Source organism: Triticum urartu, chromosome 2A (genome assembly GCF_056163025.1).
Source record: "Triticum urartu cultivar PI428250 chromosome 2A, HENAU_Tu73, whole genome shotgun sequence".
NCBI classification, from domain to species: Eukaryota; Viridiplantae; Streptophyta; class Magnoliopsida; order Poales; family Poaceae; genus Triticum; species Triticum urartu.
Window position 1 is genome coordinate 665,207,321 of NC_141874.1, and position 21,018 is coordinate 665,228,338.

Below are 21,018 nucleotides of genomic sequence, written 5' to 3' on the forward strand. Positions count from 1 at the left end.
ATAATTTTTGGGTACAAAAGTATCTATTTAATTAGAGAAACACCAAAAGTTTTCCAAGATTCAACCACTAGCTAGAAACGGTCATGCCGCCGTTTTGACCTCATTTTGAAATGGGCATGAAAAATTAAAAAAAATTGAAAAACCTTCGCATCGTGTCATTATATGTGACCAATTTACGAGGATAAATAATAACCTTGTAATAAAGCTATTCTTTTAAAAAAGTTTTCTCAGAAATGAGCTATCCACTGGTGCGCGTCGGTCCTAAACAAACGGTTTTTAACCCCTTTCCGCGACGGCATTTGGAACCGTCGCCAAGTGAGTGTGGGCGATAGCGGGGGGGGGGGGGGGGTCCTTCCCACACGACCCAAAAAACGTCGGGGATATGCCCTCCCGGCACACACGTTCGGCAAAATGAGGTCATGTGCGACCGCGAGCGCTCAAATACGGAAATACGTACAGTAGAGCTAAAAAATACAATTATACGACGAACTTGTTTCCAGTCGCAAGTGCATCCCACACAGTCAGTCCCCGCTAAACGTTTCCGTTTGTATGTACATCCCACACAGTCGCTCGAAGGGAAACGTTTCCGTTCACAAGTACATCACACATAATTTTTCCTGTTAAATCGTTTGTGATAGCGTTGGCATTGCACACGATATTAATAATTTTATCATTTGCGTTATTGAATGCATCACACACGGTGCATAGAAGAAACTGTGTGGCAAAGGCTATTCATCACACACACTTTTTATGTGATAAACATTTGCGCAAGGTGGCCTAACGCAAACTATTTTCAAGAGAAAGTCATGTGTGCAGTGGAGATTGATCGCACACGTAGTGGATCCTAGAAACGTGTTTGAACTCCACGTATATCGCAGACGTTTCTCTTTCGCAAACCGTGTGTAGTGTAATCCCTATTTAATCCATAATTAATCCCTAATTTAAAAGTCACATGTTTTGAATTTAAAAGTAGGCAATCACTTATTTCATATCCAACCATGTTTATTACAAATATAGGTTCAACCACAAATCCATAATTCAACGCACAGGTACATATACTGAAGAACTACAGAAGCACCAAGTAAAGAATGATGAACCACAGTTGTACTAAAGACTGTAAAGAGAGAGGCGAAAGACATTCTGGTTGCTGGATAAGGTGAAGCAGAATGCCCATATTGTGCCCTCCTCCATGCGTAAGGCGCGCACGACTCTAGGCCAACCCCTTGTGATGGCTGCCCGTCCATCCTTCACTGTCTTCATTAGGACTTCTCGATGCTCATTGTAGTCTAGATGAAATACTTTAACCTTCATTGTGTGTCCACCAATCATGTACTTTGCGAGGTAATCTTGAGTGAACTGCTTGGGGAATCACTGGGAACGAAAAAGATTTAGACATTATTGTCTAACAACTCATTATGGGCAGTAAAAAGAGAAGGCTGCAGAGTTTGTAGTTACCATCCTACAGCTCACTGTTGTGTTGGATAGAGCATAAACAAATAATTTGCTTGCCACCATTCATATCTTTTTGCTAATAATCCTTATCAGTTTCCTCACTTGATGCTTGTTCATCAATATCCCATTGCCCCATACGCAAAAAGGGTCGATGCATGGATCCTTGCTAAGGGCATATGTACCGACAAGCAACAAGTCAATATTAGAAGCTAACTAGTGTCCAGGCCTGGATCTATATGGACTACATTATGGAACGACGGGGGGAGTACAAGCTGAGGGATGAAGCTAACCTCGGCGGGAAATGGTGGACACTCCCGTTGTTGTCCTGCATAAGTAGTGGAAAGGCATGATAAGTACAACAATCTTAACATCCAACAAATATAGCAAAGGTAAACAACATCATCTCCAAATGATAGCTTGAATGTGTTGGTTTCAACATGCTGTTAAAGCAGATATAAAATGGAAGGCAATGTTACCGACTGAGGGAGTCCTGGACTAAGGGGTCCTCGGGCGTCCGGCCTGTTACTCATTGGGCCAGACTGATGGGCTATGAAGACACGAAGACACGAAGACTATACCCGTGTCCGGATTGGACTCTACTTGGCATGGAAGGCAAGCTAGGCGATTGATTATGAAGATTCCCTCTTATGTAACCGACCTCGTGTAACCCTAGATCTCTCTGGTGTCTATATAAACCGGAGAGCATAGTCCGGATAGGACAGATTCATTACCATATACTCATAGGCTAGACTTCTAGGGTTTAGCCACTACGATCTCGTGGTAGATCAACTCTTGTAACACTCATATTCATCAAGATCAATCAAGCAGGAAGTAGGGTATTACCTCCATAGAGAGGGCCCGAACCTAGGTAAAACATCGTGTCCCTTGTCTCCTATTACCATCAATCCTAGACGCACAGTTCGGGACCCCCTACCCGAGATCCGCCGGTTTTGACACCGACATTGGTGCTTTCATTGAGAGTTCCACTGTGCCATCGACGAAAGGATTCGATGGCCCCTTGGATCGTCAGTAATGATGCTGTCAGGACCCCGATCCTAAGTCACACCGATCTAGCATGTAACACATCATATCACTTTGCGGCCTCACGCACAGTATTCCCACGGGTGCCACCTTACCTGGCCCGGGACCGTTTGCGCCTTTTGGCTCACGTATATGATAGTGTCGCTAGCATCCATATGACAAAGAACCTGGGCCGACATGGCTAGTCGTGAACCCAAAGCGGCACTAACCCATGAGGACAGGCATACATGAATCAACTTCGAGCATGTCAGTCAGCAGCGTGCGAATCCGGGCTGTAGCACTGGGCTAACAGGACTCCGGTAACCCGGGCTATAGCAGGCTAGCCAGGACTCCGGATGTCACCGCGTGACATTTCCCCGAAGGGACAGACACAGGAACAAAGTGAAACACATGCCGGCCAGTCAAGTGTCCTGAGCAGTAGTGCTGGGCTAGCAGGACTCCGGTGAACCGGGCTGTAGCGGACTACTATCGCTCATGGAAGCACTAGACTACATTTCCCCATAAGAGAGGCTGCCAAGGATAAACAACTAGATTGTCGGATCCCACACATACCAAGCATTTCAATCATACACACAATATGCTCGATATGTGTAAATACAACATGGCATCACAACATAACTCTACGACTTAAGTATTTATTCATTAGACTCCGAGGAGCGAGAAATTACAAACATGGGTCTCATGACCCAACAAACATAGCATACAAATCAAGGCACAAGCGGAAGCTTAACATGTCTGAGTACAGACATCTACAAATGAAAAAGGCTGAGAAGCCTGACTATCTACCAGATCCTGCCGAGGGCACAAGATCGTAGCTGAGGTATCAAGCTAAACGTCGAAGTCCACGCGGAACTACTAGCGAGACTGAAGTCTCTCTGCAAAACATAAATTAAGCAAACATGAGTACAAAGGTACTCAGCAAGACTTACATCAGAACTAGCTACATATGCATCGGTATCACCAAGGGGGGGGGGTGGTGGAGTTTAACTGCAGCAAGCCAGCTTTGACTTAGTGGCTAACCTGAACTACGATTGCAAGCAACTCTTTTGACATGGCGCACACGAGTCCACATATTCACCAAATCAATACACCACTATGGATCCACTTCCGTCTCCCTACGAGAAGGCCATCCATAGCACTCACGCTTATCTTGCGCATTTTAGAGTATCCACTTTCACTTGTCTATGAACTGTTATAGGCAACCCAGAAGTCCATTACCGCGGACACGGCTATTCGAATAGATGATGTTAACCCTGCAGGGGTGTACTTCTTCACACACGCTCTCACCACTTACCGCCGTTTACACGACATGTACTCGGCAACCTTCAAGCGGAAGCCCAACGAGGGTGTCGGCCACGGCCTACCTAAACACTCAAGTCTCTAGTCCAGGTTTATCGCCTATCCAGGTTCCATCCACAGGGAGTCCGGCCGAGGTTTCCACATACGGCCCCGAACGATGTGAACAGGGTTCCCAAGACACCAAACGGGCGCCCGGTACACCGTGCCACGGTGTATCTACCGCATCATAGCCCACCCCTAGGGTCAGCGCTACGCACGGCCGCGAACACATATCCTATAAACACCAGAATCTAGTTGCAACTCCTGGACAGAGGACAAGGGTGATCAAGAAGCCGAGAGGGTCCATTGGTTTCGGGCCCAATGCGTGGTAGTAACTGTTTCATGGATCACAAACACAGAACTCAGTTCCTGAGGACGGTTTCAATGAGACAACCCACCATGTACTCCTACATGGCCTCTCACCGCTACCTTTACCAAATCATGTTCACACACTTAGCTCTCAACAGTAGGACATGTTTACACACCTCCGATTCATCCCCGATGAACCAGACCTGACTCAACTCTAAGCAGTAGCAGGCATGACAAACAAGCATGAATGAGTAGGCACATTAGGGCTCAAACAACTCCTACTCATGCTAGTGGGTTTCATCTATTTACTGTGGCAATGACAGGTCATGCAAAGGAAGGGGTTCAACTACCACAGCATGTACAGTTGAATCGTTGTTGTCCTAATGCAGTAAAAGAGAGCAGGAGCGAGAGAGTGGGCTTGTATCGGAATGAACAAGGGGATTGTGCTTGCCTGGCACTTCTGAAGATAGAATAGCTCTTCATCGGTCTCATCGATCACGTCGTCGAAAACAACGTCTACTGAGAGGGGGCAATTACTGGCAAACAAGGAAGAATACAATCAATGCAATGCAACAATATGACGCATGATCATGACATGGCAATATGTTGTGATTTGGGCTAATGCAACAGAAAGTCATTTAAATTGAAGTGGAATTCAAAACTATATCAAATTCCAACTCCAAACCTATTATGAAATTTGCACTAATCATGTTTCATCCTAAACAGTGAGGTTAACTTGCTCAAACATGCATGAAAATGGTACAGATGGATTCCTTGAATTTTTCTGATAATTTTTCATATATAATTTATTTCATTTGAAGTTACGGTTGAATTTCTATGATTTTTAGAAGTTTTGGGCATTTTCTGGAATTTATAAATCATTTCTGATTCATTTTAATTTCAGAAAACAAATACTGCGTCAGCATTGAGTAAGCATGACGTCAGCAAGTCAACTGCGGCTGACCGGGGTCAAACCTGACAGTGGGTCCCGCATGTCAGTGTCATTAGTTTTAACTAATTATAATTAGTACTAACCCTAGATTAATTAGCCGGCTAGGCCCCACCTGTCATTGACCCAGGAGAAAGTCAAACAGGGTCGACCCGGGTCAAACTCGCCGGAGTTAACCCGACGCTCGTCGCCGGCAAGGCCAGAGACGGCGGAGGGGCTCGGGAATGCTCTATAGGGCTCCGTTTTGAGCGTGGTTTGTTGCTACGGCTTGCTGGCGCTCTCGCGCATCTAGTGGTGGCAGCAGCAGCAGCTAGGATGGCCAGAGTTGATGACGGCGAGCACTTCCGCGGCGGCCGGAGTACGGGCACGCTCGGACACAGTGTTTTGGTGCACGGGAGGACGAGCTGCGGGTTGCTACGGAGTCCTGCGGACTCGCTGAGCACGGTGGTGCGCTCGGTTGCGGCTATAGGTGACGGTGTCCACGGCGGCGACATGGCTGGGCGGCGGTGAGCTCTCTGGTCCGGCGGAAACAGTGGCTAGGGCGATCAAATGACATGGGAGGAAGAGGGGAACGGGGCAGTGGCTCACCGTGAGTCCAACGAGCGCGAGGGCGAGGCTGGGGACGCTCAGTGGGTGGCGAATCGAGCAACGGCGGCCGTCGGTGCAGAGGACGAAGATGGCGTCGAGGACGGCGTTGCAGGGCTCCCGGCAGGGCGTGGCTCGGTGGGGAGGGCGAGGAAGACGGCGTGGAGCTCGTGGGCACAACAGAGGGGCGAGGGAGTGGCTGTGGCCACGGCGGTGCTCGTCGGTGGCGACGACTGCGCTCGGGTCGGGAGAGAGAGGGAGAGAGACGAGGCAGGGAGAGAGGGGAGGGGTCGAGGGGGTCCAAGGGTCTGCGTGGCATCGTCTGGTGCATCGAGGAGGAGCCAGGCAGGCTGGGAGGGAGGAGGTGGCGCGCGCGTGCACCGTGCCCAGCTTCTCCTCTACCTACTGGCAAGAGGTGGAAGACGAGGCTGCCCCTGGTGGGCTGGGCCGCCAGGTGGGCCAGCACAGGAGCTGGGCCGGTTGCTGGCGCTAGGGAAGCTCTCTCTCTCTTTTTTTCTGTTTTCTGTTTCAGTTTTTCTATTTTGTTCTGTTTTGTTTTGGTTTAGTAAAAATACTAAACCATTTTATAAAATCCTGAAAATAATTATGTGGCTAGAACTAAAATATAACAAACCACATAAAATGTTCTAGAATTATTGGACATATATTAATTATATAAAGAATATATATCCAATGCAATTAGTTATTGAATTAATTCAAAGGCCCAAAATAAATATCTCTGAGATTCCAAAAATATTGTTTTAAGTTTTACCTCTTGCCAATATTTTCAGAGACTAAGAGGAACATTTTCTTGGACTTCTTTGAAAAGATTTTAATGTTGATTATTTTTGAAGTGATTTATGAGGGTTTCAACTAACCTCAATTCAACTTTCAGAATTTAGACATGATGCATGATGCTCACTCAGGTAAATAGCTACAAGCAAATTCTAGGGCTATGACAGATGCCGTCCAGGGAGAAACCTTTCTCCCTAGACAAATCTTTGTGTTCGGCGGCTTCGTACTGCGGGCCAACTCGCTTGGCCATCTAGAGCAGATCGATAGCCATGTCCCTGGCCACTAGGTCAGGTTTGGAAGCTTGAACTACGTCGCAGATATCCGTGGAGACTTGATCTTCAATGGATTTGAGACCACGATAGTTGCTTCCCCGTGCATCGAGGAACATGACTTAAATCTGTTATCGGACTACGTCCAGAAGACGGATCCTACTGCTGCAACGGCTTCAGAACCAAGGCAGATCGTGCCCTTCAAAGCCACGAAGCCTACGGCGTTGGAGCCGCACACGGAGTCGACACCCTGCAATGCTTGCGCCAATGGGACTCTAGACTCGTATCCGGCCATAGGTTCCGGACCAGATGCACCTGCGGACACCGAGCTGGATCGCTTATCGATTTTCAAATTTAGTGCCGCAGAAGTTTTCCAGCATTCGCGTTTGGGTGACGTACTAAACTCTTTGACTCACTTATTCAAATTGTCATAAACAGTGGCTGTAAGTTGTTCTAACATGCATGAAAATGGTACAGATGGATAGATTGGATTTTTCTGATAATTTTTCATATATAATTTGTTTGATTTGGAGTTACGGTTGAATTACTATGAATTTTAGAAGTTTATACTATTTTCTGGAATTTCTTGGTTTATTTTAATCCAGAAAATGTATAACTACGTCAGCTCTGCGTCAGGGTGACATCACCGGTCAACGGGGCGCTCCAGGTCAAAACTGACCGGTGGGACCCGCACGTCAGTTTCCAGGCTAATTGACAGGGTTAGTTAGCACTAACTTAATCCTAAATCTAGATTAATTAGGGGCCTGGGCCCACGTCAGTAAGTGATGGGAGTCAAACCCCCGGTCAACTGGGGTCAAACCCATCGGCGACTGGTCGCCAGCGAGGTCATGCGCGGCGGTGGTGCTCGGGATTGCTTCTCCGGCGACCAAACCAACGGCGGAGCCCATCCACGAGTAGCTGGAGCTCGCGCGCGTCGGGTGGTGCCCTCAGCTTCGCCGGAGGTGGCTTAATACGATGGCGGCGACGGCAAGTGCGGCGGCCGGCGTTCGGGCGTTGAACGAATCGACGTTGTAGGGAACGGCAGGAGCCGCGGGTGGTCGCGGTGGACTCCTGGGAACGTTCTAAGCACGGTGGCGCGCTCGGCTGTGGCTCTAGGTGACGGTGGCCACGCCGGCGACAAGCTCGAGCGGAAGCGAGCTTCGGCCATGGTGGAACTATGGCCTAGAGGGTGCAAACGCGTGGGGGAGAAGAGGGGTTCGAAGCAGGGGCTCACGTAGAGGTCGTTGACGGTCTCAGCGGGCTCGGGGAGGCGCGGACGATGGCAAATCGGCGGCGGTGATGATCGGCTCCCGAGGTGGAAGACGGTGGTGACGACGACGCTATGGCGCGCCCAGGCTTGCTTGGCTCGGTGGAGATGACGAGGATGATGTCGCGGAGCTCGTAGGCACGTCAGAGGGGCAAGGCGGAGACGGTGGCCGCGGCAGCAGTGATCGGCGGCGACGAGCTTGCTCAGATGCGCGAGAGAGAGATCCAGGGAAGGGGGTGAGAGCGAGGGAGGGTCAGAGAGAGTCGAGGGGGTCTGCGTGGCGTCTCCAGGGGTCGCGGGAGCAAGCAGGGAGGCAGGAGGTGGCGTGCGGTGGCCGTGCGCGCGTCGGGCACGCGCTGTGTATCCGACTGGCAGGAGGAAGAAGACCTCCCTACCCCTGGTGGGCTGGGCTGGCCAGATGGGCTGCCAGGTGAGCGCCAGGTAAGTGCTTTCTCCCTTTCTCTTTTCTAATTTTGTTTCTGTTTTCTATTTATTTTGATCTGTTTTGAATTAGTAAAAATACTAACTCATTTTGTAAAATCCTGACAAAAATTGTGGGCACTATTTGAATTATTTCCAACAGCCCCCAATTGTTTTCAGAAGTATTGAAGCATTTAAAATATTTATAGGCATTAAATGCTCCAATTCAAATACAATATGATTTAACTCAAAAATCCATAAATGGCCAAGAAATATGCTCATCATTTTTGGCAGAGGTTTTCACCTTTATCAGAAATCATGAACATTTTCCATGACATTTTGGGTTCTTTGCACCAGATTTTATTTAAACCTATTTGAATTCTTTCTGCTGCTAGGGTTTGACCAATCCCCATTTCAACTTTACATAATTTAAACATGATGCAACACACAAGTGCTAGCCTAGTGCAAGGTAAAGCTAGGGATGTGATAAGGGGGCGGTGAGGCCTCCGCCGCATCGTAGCCGGCCACGGGAGGCAGGAGCACGAGGCACGACCGACGCTGGTTTGGGCGGCTGGAGCAAGAAGACCAGAGGTTGAAGAAGCACTACGGCCGTTGGATGGACAAAGAACGGTCACTGGAGCTAGAATCGTGCATATTGACTAAGTTGACAAAGCCCTCCGTCCCCGTTAACTAAGTAGGCCCACAAGGTAGCCTGCCACTATACTGGGTCCTAGTTAACAGGGGGAGTATTCATTTTTTTGTGCGTAATAAGGAGGCACTTCCTTGCGTGCCAAGATATAGCTGGTGGGTCCGAGCTGTCAGCGGCAGTAATGTTTTTTTCGTGAAATACAGAGGCCCTTTCGGTGGGTCCCTGAAGTCAGGTGGAGGAATCATTATTTTGCGCATAATAAGAGGCATTTCCTTGCGTGCAGCCGTGGACCCAGCTATCGGCCTCTCCACGTACAGTCCACTTCAGATGCATGTCGGTCGTTGACCACGTTGACCAGGCCGCGCCGAGACCACCAGGGCGGTGGACGATGACGAGGCCTAGGAAGGGAACGACACGGAGGCAGGGAAGACTTGCCAGTTGTTTCCCACACGGAGGGGAGTACGACTGTACGAGGGTTTACTGGTTCGTCTGCCGTCGCGGGAGAATAACATCAGGTGTGGGTGAGTAGAGGGATGGCTAGGCCAGCGATGGGAGTACGGTGGGGCGGTGAGGCCTGTGCGGCAGCAGAGCCAGCCGCGGGGAGGAGGGAGCAGGCAGTCCCGCCGGCGCTTGTTTGAGCGGCTGGAGCAGGAAGAGCAGAGATTGAAGAAGCACGACGGCCGCTGGATGGACATCCAACAGTCATTGCTTGTGCGTCAACCTTTTTTTTAGGAAAGCCTCAAATTTGTGGAAAACAGCATACAACCCATCTGCCATTATTTCTAATAATTTACAGCCCATTTGCTAATTATTAAGTTTTTTTTGGAGCCCATATTCTTTTTGTTAGCATTACAGCCCATATTGTGGCCACGGTTAAAAAATTATATGAAATTTTGCATATTTCGGTGCGGTCCGAACTGTTTTTAATCCCGAAATTTTGACTCACTTTCAAACTGATTTTGAAAATAAATGTATGTCAATATAAAATCCAACAAATTCTCCACGCATAAAAATTAATGTAATTTAAAATCTCGAAATGAAAAAAAAGATATTTGAAACTAATTGCCAGTTTGATGTGTTTTAAAAATGTACAACCCATTTCTCATTACTGATGGGCCATTTTCTCGGCCAGCCGAATGAAAGCTCTCCTCGTCTTGAAAGATTTGCAGCCCAACAGGCCTGACAAAGCGACTTACTTGGCAAATCACAAAAAAACTGGGTTGTGGCCATGGACCCAGCTGTCAGCCTCTCCACGTACAGTACTCTTCCGATGGAAATCGTTCCTTGACCACATTGACCACGCCGCGCGGAGAGCACCACGGCGGTGGACGACGGTGAGGCCTAGGAAGGGGACGACGCGGAGCCTGGGAAGACGCAGTAGTGGAAGCCCGCACGGAGAGGAGTACGAGGGTTCACTGGTTCGGCTGCGATGTGAGGCTGCCGTCGCTGCAGGGCCTGGCCAGCAGTGGGAATAGTAGGGGGCGGTGAGGCCTCCGCGGCAGCACAGCCGGCCACGGAAGGCAGGAGCATGCGGCACGACCGGCGCTGCTTTGGGCGGCTGGAGCAAGAAGACCAGAGGTTGAAGAAGCACTACGGCCGTTGGATGGACATCGTACGGTCACTAGAGCTAGAATCGTTTATATTGACTAAGTTGACAAAGCCCTCCGTCCCCGTCAACTTAGTAGGCCCACAAGTCAGCCTCCCACCAAGGTGGGTCCCAGCTAGCAGGGGGAGTATTCATTTTTTATGCGTAATAAGGAGGCACTTCTGGTGGGTCCGAGCTGACAGCGGGGGGAACGTTTTTTTTCACGAAATACGGTGGCCCGTCCGGTGGGTCCCAGCAGTCAGGGGGGAACGTTTTTTTTCGCGAAATAAGGTGGCCCGTCCGGTGGGTCCCCGCTGTCAGGTGGAGGAATAATTATTTTGTGCGTAATAAGGAGGTACTTCCTTGCGGCCGTCGTGGACCCAGCTATCAGCCTCTCCACGTACAGTACTCTTCCGGTGGAAGTCAGTCGTTGACCACGTTGACCACGCCGCGCCGAGAGCACCAGGGCAGTGGATGACGGCGAGGCCTAGGAAGGGGATGACGCGGAGCCGGGGAAGACGCAACAGTGGAAGCCCGCACGGAGAGGAGTATGAGGGTTCACTGGTTCGGCTGCGGTGTGAGGCTGTCGTCGCCGCAGAATAACAGGGGGTGTGGGTGAGTGGAGGGATGGCCTGGCCAACGGTGGGAGTAGTATGGGGGCGGTGAGGCCTCCGCGGCAGCACAGCCGGCCACGGGAGGCAGGAGCAGGCGGCACGACCAGCACTGCTTTGGGTGGCTGGACCAAGAAGACCAGAGGTTGAAGAAGCACTATGACCGTTGGATGGACATCGTACGGTCACTGAAGCTAGAATCGTTTATATTGACTAAGTTGACAAAGCCCTTGGTACGCTCCAACTTAGTAGGCCCACAGGTCAGCCTCCGAAACGGTGCGCCCCAGATGTCAGGGGGAGGAATCATTTTTTGGGCGGCCGAAGCTAAGAATATCCGAGATTGAAGAAGAAGCACGACATCCATTGGATAGACATCCAACGGCCACTGCTGCTAGAACCGTGTGTTGACTATAATAAGTTGACAAAGCCTTGCATACGTGTCAACTTATTTTTTTAGGGGATGCGTCACTTAGTAGGCCCACAAGTGTGTGGCAGAGAACTTATAGCCCATTTGTGCCTTGTAAGAATGTACATCCCATTTTTGAATTCTAATGGAATTTACAACAGCCCATTTACAGTTTGTTAAAAGTACAACCCATTTTCTAGCTAGGACAACGATTAATAATTTCAACCAACCGTTGAAGACAGAATTCAATAAAATTTCCCACATTTTGATGGGATCTGAAATATTTTTATCCTGAAATTTCTAGTCATATTAAATATAAATTTGTATTACGTAAAAATCCACGAAACATTGCTCGCGCAACAATGAAAATTTAAGATTTTCAAAATCCATAAATAATATTTTATAAACTAATTTCGTGTTTGGTGCATTTTTTTATAGTTACTGCGCAGTTTTTATAATTACATCCCATTTATTATTTTTTAAAGCCCATTTTCCTGTTAAGCCTAATGCATCCCTCCTAGGAAAGATTTGCAGCCCAGCGGGGCGGAGAATAACAAGTTGACCTTGCCTGGGTATTCCTCAAAAAGACGTATAGCTGGGCTAGCCATTTTCATCTTGAAAAAATTAGTATATGGGCTGGATATCTGGCCTGGGCTAGATGGGCCACAGCCCGCCCAGTTAATACCCTGCTCTCCTCTGAACAACAACGAAATCATCGTCAAGAAAAACTCTGTAGTGCTCACGCCTCAAAAACACAAACACTGCTCGAGCTGCTTGGTCCCAGCTGTCGGCTGCACCTTGTGCAATTCTCTCGTTTATATTGACTACATAGGTTGACAATGGTGTGGGACCGTGATGTCAGGAAACCAAGAGAAAGCAAAAAAAATATAGTTCTACATAATAAGGAGGCACTTGCGTATGTACGGCTATGGCCCTAGTGGGTCCCTAGTGTCATCCAGTCAAAATAAAGTCATCTCCTGAATCCTCATGTTCGTTGACGATGTTAACAATGCTCGGCGCCACGGCGAGTGCAACAACTCGAAGGACAACGGAGAGGGCCTCGCGGGCCCTATGGATGGTCTGATACAGCGCCTGCTGCTCATTTAGGAAGCCAGGATCATCGGAAAACTATGAGCACCTTCGAGAAATTGAGACGGCATGAAATGGTAAGGCCGCGCTTGGGAGCTCTGGTTTATTTCAAACCTGTATTAACATACAAGTGTAATTTACTCGTCATCGGAAATAACGCGTAAAATACAGGCGTAATGAAACCGAGGGCCCATGTCTATAAGTAAAACCGGCGGGTTACGCGTGTAATTTGAGAGACCAGTGTATATTTTACGAGCACTGCTATATGGACGATATTACCAGACGATACATGCACGACGTGCGTATCTTGCCATCCATGGGCAAGGCTGAAACAACAGCTAATGGCTGGATTAGCAATCGTCGGAGTGTCGTTCAGCGTTTTTATCATGTGTGAAGTACTTCCGATATTTTACTAGTCGAAATCGACCAACCAAGCGCCTTCGCCCGAGACCATCTGCTTTAATTTACAAGCGTCAGTTTTACAAGCGATTTTGGTTGGAAAATGACAATCCAATCACGGCCTAATATCATGAGTTGGTCGGAAGATCATATGGTTTCACATCTAACCTAACCGACTTGTTGTATAGGCTATGAATGAAACATCAGACGATGAACTTCTTAAGAATGGAAACAATAGAAGAGGATGATCTTCTTAACAAGGAAATCACTGGCATTAGATCGACATGCAAAACAATATGAAGCATTATTCCCAGGAGGCATGGTGAACAGCTCGTGATGCCGCATGCCACAACATTCCAAGCTCAACTTTGCAATCAAACACAAGGCCTGACATTACATAGACAATATTCAGAACAAACTCTTAACACAGGAATATCTCAGCAGAGTAACTATTTACTTCTAAACTGAACATAGGAATAGGAAAAAACACTCGACGCTGCTCACAGCAAGGGCGTCCCACTAAAAAATATCAAATGCATGTCTTCTGGCTAACATCAATGAACAAATTTTGACAAGGTTTTCCAATTCCAATATATTAAACTAACGTCTTCTTGCTAACATTAATGATTAAACTTTGACAAGCTTTTCCCATTCAAAATATGTAATGCCTATGATCGTGGAGTCCTGTCGTAGCTTCTTGTACTTGTTTGGGCACTTCTTGCCCAGGGCACTCCACGTGTTGTTAAATTGCCAATGGTCTCTGCAGACTAGTCATGCCACCGGTGTCTAATAATACTCTGTAAAGCTTCTCGGTCATTCCTTCTGTTATGTAGCACAAACAGTGACTGCTTCTTTTTGCAAAGTGGAACGACCAACTGGACCCAGTAATGCAGCAGTTTGGCTTGGACACATTGGCTCCTTTTGTGCAGTTCAACTAAAATCGAAGTCGGAATAAAACCGAGCTTTAATTTTGATATCCCTGTAAGCAACAATAGGTATAAGGGAAACAATTACTGAGAAATAACGATTGATGACTTGTACTCCCAAAAGAAAAGCATCTACTGATCTACTTTATCTTAATGGGAAACAAAACAGGAGAGTAGCAATTCTCCATCAGTGTGATTCATTCATATTGACTGAGACATTATCTTAACAATGCCTTGTTTCAACATGCATAAAGAACGACAGAGCAGAAAAGTACCATTCCTAAAACAATGCAACTGATTCATTTTAACAAAGACATTATCTTAACAATACCTTGGTTAAACATGTAGAAAGAACTACAAAGCAGGATAGTACCATTGCTAAAAAGTGTTGCAGTTTTGAACTAAGATTCAGTAGTTAATTAATTCTGAGAGTGGCATTGCTTAATTTTACCAGCGGCATTAGATTAACGAAAAGCATAAATAGTTCCAGGGGAGAGTGGGCGCAACAACAGTATGTGATTCCATCTACTTATAAAGGGGGTGATGCAGAGTTTGTTGTAACAAAGCAACAAGCATCATGTCTCGGTTGGTCCCATTTTTGTTCACTACTTAATGGGAAAAGATAGCAATACAATAGCTTCAATTCAACATTTATTTAAAACAGTACCAATACAAGTAGCACAACATCTCAAAGCACACTGCACAATCATGTGGATGAAGGCCTGTACTGACCTTTCATGAGACGGACAAAGATAAAATACGAATTTGCCAACACGAATAGGAAATCCAATCTCGTTTTGTGCAGTTGCAATGAAATCAAGCAAAGTGTTTCGTGTGGCGAAGCAAAATGTCGCAATAGCAACAAGTTGAATAGATATCCCTGTTTAAACAGAGGCAAAAAGGAATCAATTACTGGCTAATAAAGGAGGATGAAACATGCGGCCACAAAAATGGTAATCCCGCCAATCCCTAACAAGTTTTGCAGTTTTGAAATAAGATTCAGTAGTTAATTCTGAGAGTGGCATCAATTACTGGCTTATAAAGGGGGTGATGCTGAATTTGTTGTAACAAAGCAACAAGCATCATGTCTGGGTTGGTCCCATTTTTGTTCACTACTTAATGGGAAAAGACAGCAATACAATAGCTTCAATTCAACATTTATTTAAAATAGTACCAAAACAAGTAGCACAACATCTCAAAGCACACTGCACATCATGTGGTTGAGACCAAGATTTGAAACAACTCGCCACGAAGACTGGAAACAAATCTCGATCTCCTTTTGTGCAGTTCCACCAAAATTAAGCAAAGTCACCGGTGTGACATTCAAGTTGAACTGCACAAAACACTCTTAAAACATAAGTGTTTCGAGTAGTGAAGCAAAATGTCGCAATAGCAACAAGTTGAATCGATACCCCTGTTTTAACAGAGGCAAAAAAGGAAACAATTACTTGCCGATAAAGGAGTATGAAACAAACAGCGACAGAAAGAAGCATCTAACTTATCTTGGATGGAAAACAAAGTAGGACAGTAGCATTTCTAAAACGGTTGCATTGATTCATATTAACAGAGACATTCTCTTGAAACAACATTCGTTAAAAATGTAATTTACTTTTAACAGTGGCATTGCTTCAATTTTCCGGCGGCATTCTTAGATTAACAATAGCAAAATAGCTGTATGGGACATGCCAGCACCATGTGCGTCCACATGTATAAATGGGTGATGTAGAGTATGTAGCCAAGCAGCATATATGCGCTGGTCCCATATTTGTTCTCTTTGAACCTTCTTCCTATGTGAGGGCAGCAAATCTAGTCCTGCACAAACTACCTGACCCCCCAGTTTCTTTCCCTTTTCAACAAAGAGATCGGTTCCTTACAGATGTGTGTACTGGGTTACCCCCCTTTTCCCTTTTGGACCTACAAAGCGGCTGGATAGGCAGTCTATACTACTTTCCGCCCCTCCTTTTCTCATTGAACCACGTCCTAGATTCTTGCTCCAGCCCACCGCACCCTTCTTTCCTCTTTGAACCAAGACCTATATTCGACTACAGATTGAAAAAGATCCACATGCAGCTAGAGCAACGACGGTTTCAAAGAAACTTATACCTTAGGGTCGTCGGGATGTGGCAAGGCATGCGGCGGGAGGCCGGATCTGCCCACACTACATACGACAGCGAGGAAGAAGGGGTCGGTGGCCCTCCCGCACAGGCACTGGGTGAAAGAGAACATCGCAGCCGGCAGTGGATTGCCTCCCTCGCCGAAGGCGATAGAGTGAACACTGCACCTCCTCCCCTTCCCAGTGCGACGAGATACGGACGCCTCCTTCACCAGCTGTGAGGGGGGAGAGAGAGACAAGAGGCCAACACAGTCTTGTTTAGATCTGGTGAAGAGAGGGTGAGAGACTGTGAATATAGCAAACCCTAGAAAATGAATGCTGAGCCTCCAGCGTGTAACATATATGTAGTGCGGCGAGCGTGTGGAGAGTGCAAACCCTAGCGAACAAGCGATGAGGCTCTTGCTTATATATATACTACTGTAGTACGGACTGAGCTCCGGTGCCTTCACTGCACCTGCTTTTGGCTGTATGACAGGTGAGCCAACCACATTTTGGGCCCACCTGTCATAAATCCAAAGGCAGGAGCACTAAGTCAATGAAGCTGCGTCCATATAGTACTCTCGTGTATACGACTAATATATAGTGGAGTGGTTTTCTTATTCTCTCCATAACAATCGTTTTCAATTGTGTAAGTACGAAACGAAACTCTTTATTTAATGTACAGTGAAGAAAACTAGTACTACTTCCAATGAACTAACGATCCACGCCCACGCATCCTGGTCGCACTTCCTGTCCTTCACGTGTGGTACACTACCCTCCCTTAAGTGAACAACCACACATGCGCCAAATTATCGGAAACGTGTGAGAGTGTGTACAAATAAAGAATTTTAATTTCAATTATCGGAAAGGTTTGAGAGTATTACAAAGTTTGACTTCAGTCAAATCTAATATGCAGAGTAAATAAAAATGGAGGGCTACTACGTCCATCCGGGTTTTTAGTCCACACCATTTTTAAAATCAAAGTTAATAGCTAGACAAATAAAATTACAGGGGAGCTGGAGACAAAGTTGTGAGAAGGCTTAGAAATCAATACAAAACTTATGCTCTTAGTACCAACGTCGATCCTTCTTTGAGGAAACATTTGGTTCATAGCCAATTGCGTGATAAAATTGCACCAATGTGAAAGACGACTGCTTCTCCAACGCAACCAAGGTGAACTGACGAAGGATATCATGTTTGTGCGTAACAAGCAAAGAGCACTGATGGAAGACAACTTGTTTTTCATTGAAAATTGATCAGCTTCACCAGCCGACGCAACCATGAGGCGCAACCATGAGCATCGATAGGTCATCGTGGTGATGCATCATCCATTTGGCATCAAGTTTGGGTGAGGCACCTATGAAGTTTTACAAATCCTCACTGTGGTCTGTTTCTTCTCAGTAATAAAGCTCGAGGAAGGAAGAACCACGTGGCAGAGGATAGTGAGGCGGAACAACAATGGCCATCCAATTTTGTGCAGTTCCACTAAAATTGAGGAAGACATGCCCGGGTATGGAGACACGCATCGCTGTTTCCAAAAATATAAAAAAGGGTTAGCAATGACATCTCAATTGTCAATAAGAATTAATGAAAAGTACACCAACAAACAGAAGCATCATAATTATCTTGATGGGAACTAAACCAGGATACCCGAGAAAAAAAGCATTTCTTCATTTAACCAGTGATAGTACTACCACCATATGGACAATGACCGCACAACCACCATGTACTTTTTGTCGAAACAACATGTATACCTCCACCGAGGCATAAATCAGGACAACTATTCGAGTGGCATTTCCTCTATAATACTCCCTCCGTTCGGAAATACTTGTCGGAGAAATGCATAAAAATGAATGTACCTAGAACTAAAATACGTCTAGATACATCCATTCTTCCAACATGTTTTTCCGGACGAAGGGAGTAGTACTAGTAGGTGATGTTGGACTAGCCGACGAACCCTAGCTACTATGCATGGGGAGCTGGGGAGAAGTCGCATAGAAGAAAACCCGCACGCAGCGACCTGGGGAGCTGGACCAGTACAAGAAGTTATACCTCAGGTGGGCGAGATGTCGTTTAGGCGGGTCGGCGGGATCTGCCCACACAACGGCAACGGACAAGGGCGCGGAGGATCTTCGTCCATGCCAGCGCCGGCTCCGAGAGGACGGTGCGCATCGGCTTCCTCCGTCGCCGACGGCGACAACGTCAATGTTGCACCTCCTCACCTCCCGCAGCGGACGGGATTCCGCCGGATCTGTGACCACCGGTGAGGAGAGAGATAGAGTGGACACTGTCATCTTGTTTTGATATGGAGAGGGTGAGAGAGCGAGACGCGAGAAACTCTATCAAACAAGAGGCTATAATGGAGTAAAAAAAATCTCTCCATAGCAGTGGTCTTAAATAGAATACGCGCGTTCCCGGAAAAAAGAAACCAAAACCGGCGGACAATTTTTTAAGGGTCTGTCTAGGACACATCTAGATGTGACATAGTTATGTCACATCAAAGTTGATGTCCACTCTGTTTGTGGTCTATTTTTTTCCTAGTTTTTTTGTTTCTTGTTGCTACATTATATACTTGTGGGAGATTAGATGTGATATCCTTAAATAACATCTAGATGTGAATTAGAAAAATTGATTTTCTAACGTACCAAGAAAGAAAACTCGATCAAAAACACGCCCCCGCTTCCAGGTCGCGAGAGTCGTCGCGCACACACACATAGACATAGACATGCATATCCGTGTTTACGTAAAATTCCATTTCCATCTCCATCTCCAATCATATTTGTCCAACTGGCACATTATTTACGTTGTTAATTATATACGCATCAATATTAACGTACATCATCTCTTGTTTGCGCACGTCCAAACCGCTGCCACGGCCGGTCCTGACCAACCCGAACCCTGTTCATCACCCGCGCATGCTTCCTGCCCGAAACGGTCAGTGCCGCATTCATGCCCGGCCAAAGCAGACGCGACCTCTCACTGGCGCCGGCATTGAAGCGGCGCGCCGGCCGAGAGAGCGTCGCCCGTGCCGCTTCCGGGTGCACGCGGCTGCTCCGCGTTCAAAGGTCGCAATAGCTGGCTACAACATGCATGTAAAAAGTTCTTGGGAGTCCGTGCTACAGCTAGCTATCCTCCCCAACTCGTCAATCTCTTCCAGTAGTGCTAGTACTCCATGGCGCGATCCATCGACAAGCAGGCGGGAAAGTTATCGTATACTCGGTTTGCGGTGAGCGGCATGCCGAGAGACCGTGTGGGGTCGAGCCATGGAGGAGGGTGAGACACGAACACGACAGACGTGATTTAAACGTTGGTTTTGCTCGATGGCGCGATCCAACGAAACGAAACGTTGGTTTCTCTCCGTTTCCATTTTTTCTCCGGAAAACGGAAACTTTCCACTCCATTTTCATTCCTATTCCAAAGTTGCCCCGTTACAACATTCCATCAAATACAAAGGAAAACTAACACGCATGCTGATGCATCTCAATGATTCACAGATCATAGCCAATATTTACTTCACAACTAAAGAAAAAAGTTGTGAGAGCGTGTACGAAAGAAAAACGACTGATGGGGTCACTACAACTTAAACCCTAAACCCTATAAACATGATTTAATTTCCTGGCGAGGTAGAACCTTTCGAAGGAAAGACAGCTGGCACCCTCGGATCATACGATGCTTTTGTGCAGTTCCACTAAAATCGACCTGAGCATCCCTGATGGCAAAGATATTGAAGAAGTGTGATTACAATAATAGTATTGGCACTAGTTCATGAGACATAAACTTGTCACAAGTAGAAGCCGGTAGAAGTAGAGAAAGATCGACATGGAGATGGAGCTAGAGTAGTGGAGCAAGCCGGCTCCAAAAGGAAGATGGACTACCTGGGACGTCGGACTGTAGCTAGAAGGGCGGTTGGGACGCGCCATCGGCCCATACCGCGGTGACCCCCGATTGGGACGCACCGACTGTGGGTTTTCTCCCTCGTCAATGTCGACCGCGTCTACGCAGAACCATTGTTCCCTTCCCCCAGCTGCGGGATCAGGTCCGTCGTTCTATGCTTGTGAAGAGAGCAACCTAAGCAAGCAGGCTTGTAGCTTAGGCTCCTGCTAGTGTATATATAGTGGTTTTCTTTTTCTCTCCATATCAACCATTTTATATTGCGTATGTGTCATTCAAGAGTGAAATGATGGTTGCTTCTTCTGACTAACTTACTATGTGATTTGACTGCTCCTTAGTGGCCCCTACACGTACTCCCCCTACATGTATGCAACAGTCACACGTACACATGGACGCAAAAATGCGCGCGACGCCCTAATGCATGCATGTCCGAGCACATGACGGAACACACACGGTCACGCTCAAGTGCTCAACCTACACGTGCATGCACACACATACTCAGTCAGGGTGAGCTGGTGATCGTATAAACACCGGAAAATATATATATTGAGCGCAATGAGCGTATTATGAAGTCCACTGACCGTATTTTTACAAATATACAGTGACAGACAGTGTATTTATCTTGTTTGAAATTAAGCCATATTAACCAGAGAGGAGGCAGTATGGACTAGCATTACTTTGCTGTGTCCCGTCAACTTGCCGAACAAGGAGAAGGTTGCAGGACGGGAGAAGCTTGCGTGCGGTGGCTCGCAGGACAAGGAGAAACTTTTGACTAATGCAAGCTCTCCCTCGCTCAGGCGGTGGACGTGTAACAGTTAATTTGGTGTCAGATTGCCAGAAGCATACACTATACTACTAGTGCTATTATTGTTCGACTTTCCGAATAGGCGAACAGCCAAGCGCAAAGTTTACTAGTAGTACTACTACTATAGTCTATAAAGGTAC